Here is a 3,238-nt window from a genome sequence, read left to right on the forward strand (position 1 = left end):
AACAATGGTTGCTATGGGTTACTGCCCCTGAGCAAACATAGTGCCTTTTATTACAAAGGGGGGGGGGGCTTTATGTAATAAAGGATGCTTTATTTTGCCAAGGAGCAGTAACCCATAGCAACCAATCAGCAGGAAGCATTTACTGGTCACCTGTAATGTAAAGGCAACAGTAGGTGCCTTGACAACATTTAAAGAAGACTCTTATGGGATTATGTAACAAAAAGGCACTAAGCTTGCCCAGGAGCAGTAACCTGTAGCAACCAATCAGCGGGTAGGATTTACTAGTAGTGATGGGCAAAATAATTTGGCAGGCATGGATTTGTGGCGAATTTCCGTGTTTCGCCATTACCGGATTTTTTTGTGAAACGGGTGGCAAAATTAGCCGCAGAAAAAAAAATGTCAAAATTGTTTTTTTTTTACATGTGACATTTTTGTCGTTTCACAACCCTTTTGAAAGATTCACAAAGTTTTCAGCAAAACAGGACAGATTCGCTCATCACTATTTACTAGTAACCTGTTTAAATGCAAACGTCTTATTGGTTGCTATTGGTTACTGTTCCTGGGCAAATTAGTGCGTTTTATTATAGGTTAATTTACAACATGCTTGATTTTTAGCTTTCCTTGACCTATAAAAGCATAGACACAGGGCTCATACAGGCATAGCATAGACTTCTTCTCTCTCTGTTGGTTTTTGTCACCAAACACCATAATGTTAATTAAGCTTTACAGACATAATTCTTCCTACAACACAGGGATAAAATCAAAATTAATTAAATCAAAAGAAGAACTTTTTTTCTTTCTCAGAGCGAAAGCTTTAGAAGAGATGCCCCGGCCCAATTAAAATGACTCTGAGTCATTAAACTAAAGGAATATCATATGCTTTCCATCGGATGGATTTCCCAGGATGATGAATTTCAGAGAAGTGAAGTCTGTCGAACATCTGAGCAGGAACTGTCAGGATAACTTAAAAGCTCTCTGCTGCTAAGTGAGCCTTGAACATGTCTTGCTCTCTTTAATTTCATTTATTGTCATCTCACACAAGGTTCCGTCCGCTCCATAGAATGCTGATTCTCTACAGCACGTTGTCAGAGTCCATCTAGAAACAGATGCATTGTGCGCAAGTGAGGGAGGATACCAGCCACAAACCATTAACCACTCGTTCTCTGGCTTATAAACTTACCTTATCCATGGCAGTCACATGGGATTGCTCTGTTACTCCAAAACTGACAAAGAAAGGAATGAAAACAAAAGGTATATAAGTATATACTTGGATGCAAGCAGGGTCGGACTGGGGGTCCCTGCACCCCCCAATGGCCCCCACCGTGGCCTCCACACACATCCCCGCAGGGTGAAAATTTACTGCAGCGTCTTGGGGGAGGGAGATCGGAGGATCGGTGGAGCACCCTGTGGGGATCGGTTCTAGGCCGGTGGTCCAGTCTGACCCTGGATGCAAGTGCTGGAGCACCTAGGGGTGCAAATGTGCAACCTTAATACTCAATCAAAAAGGACTTTAATTTGGGGTGTGGATGTGTTCTGGATTTGATTTAAAATCTGACACTAGGTGCAGAGTGCAGCAGTCAGGCACGTGGTAGCCCTGCCCTAACTGCCAACCATAGGGCAGAAGTTAAGAACAGGGTGTGTCCCCAAGCACTTCCCATCATCCCTCTCCCACCTCTTATGAATACAGTGCTGCCGAACAAAGGAAGAGCTTTATTCTTGCATGTCTCTGTACAGATTTATGAAGGGCTAAGCACAAGCACTGGTGCACTGACAGCTACAAATTGTCCAATTATTACACTTACCATCGGTGCAGTGCAAAAGTGTCTTGCCCTCTGCACTGGTTGTGCCTTTGTTGGAACATCCAGAACAAGATGTAGAGGGCAGTGCTCTGGAGAAGAAAGGAGTCCTATATATATCCCCTCCCTTACACAGATGGTAAGGTCAAGGCACCTGCCTTGTCCCTAACGGCCCTCAATTTAGTGCCTAAAAATAAAGCTTTATTAATCAGCTTTAGCAATCAGGTGCAAACCTTGTGCCTCTGGACAAGGCAACTATGGGTGCAACTATGGGTGAGCAAGTTGCATTGTGGGCAGAAGCATGGTCCTTTGTGCCTGAATCTCTGCTGTGCTTGTCCAAATACAATGTCATCCATCTGACAGAAGGAACGTGAAAAGTGGGTGCTGATAAGGACAGAAGTAGTGGTGGGGGGGGGGGTAATGAATAAATGAAAGTATTGTTACTTTTTTGCCAGGCTTTATCTGTCTCTTACAAGCTACTCAGAACATCAGAACATACATGATCAACCAGGGACCCAGATGGCCGTGTGGTTTATTGTATAGTGAGATCATCTGGGAACTCACGTGGCAAATCACATGCACTTTGCTATGGAATTTAGCTCTTGCGTGCAATTAAAGGCAACTTCCATTGACTCACAGAGGAATGCAGATGGGAACAAGCACTATAATCAACATGATATGAAATTGTATACGATGCTTACACCCAAACACACTGAGTGTCCACAGTACTTTTCAAGCTGGCTCTCCCATCAATTTTACATCAACTTACTTTAAAGCTTTACTTATCCTTTCAAAATGGGGTTGTGCTTCTAACAGTCTCCATAGTTCCAGGCATACACAAAAGCACACACTTTCAATTATCACCTCAGCTTCCCTATATAGATTGAAATTACAGTATGAAATTGTGTAGAGATTATGTATAAATGAAAATCAACCTTCAGACCTCTGGATGGTTTAGGAACTCTCAGCCTCATCAGTCACAAACACCCAAGGGCTGCAGGTCGGACAAACACAATGTTTTTATCCCCTTCTACTTGTGCCTGGCCTGCTTGCTTGCCAAGTCCCCCTCTTTTCCTGACTACCTGAGCTCTCTCCATGGCCCCATTATACAGAATATACAGAAGGAGCATACAAGGACACCATCTAAGTTCCATACCACAATTTATTGCATTAATATGCAAGTACCCCATAATCTCCAATTAACTCTCCCTCTTAATATTCAGACTGATAATTCTTTGGTTTCTTTGTAGTAAAGATAAAGTCAAACCTAATTATATTGTGTCTTTAGAGTTCAGCAAAGGACTCCCACTCACTATATGAAAAGCTGTTTGTTAATTCTATTGTTTAACCTTCTCTACCCTGTGTTTTACTTATCTCCCATCTGCAGATGTCATTAGGAATTATAGTATTTAAGGAACGCTTGGCACCTTTGCTTTTATGGC

At 42.4% G+C, this 3,238-nt stretch overlaps 1 long non-coding RNA gene across 1 annotated transcript; it reads right to left on the reverse strand.

Annotated features, from left to right (window-relative positions):
* Positions 1 to 703: 703 nt before the first annotated feature.
* LOC116408439 lies at positions 704 to 2,380 on the reverse strand. The gene is made up of 2 exons (XR_004220929.1): positions 1,181 to 2,380; positions 704 to 1,096 (listed from the first exon to the last, which is right to left on the reverse strand). It is a non-coding gene; the product is annotated as an uncharacterized LOC116408439 (long non-coding RNA).
* Between the last annotated feature and the right edge of the window lie 858 nt (positions 2,381 to 3,238).

Source organism: Xenopus tropicalis, chromosome 1 (genome assembly GCF_000004195.4).
Source record: "Xenopus tropicalis strain Nigerian chromosome 1, UCB_Xtro_10.0, whole genome shotgun sequence".
Classification (NCBI taxonomy): domain Eukaryota; kingdom Metazoa; phylum Chordata; class Amphibia; order Anura; family Pipidae; genus Xenopus; species Xenopus tropicalis.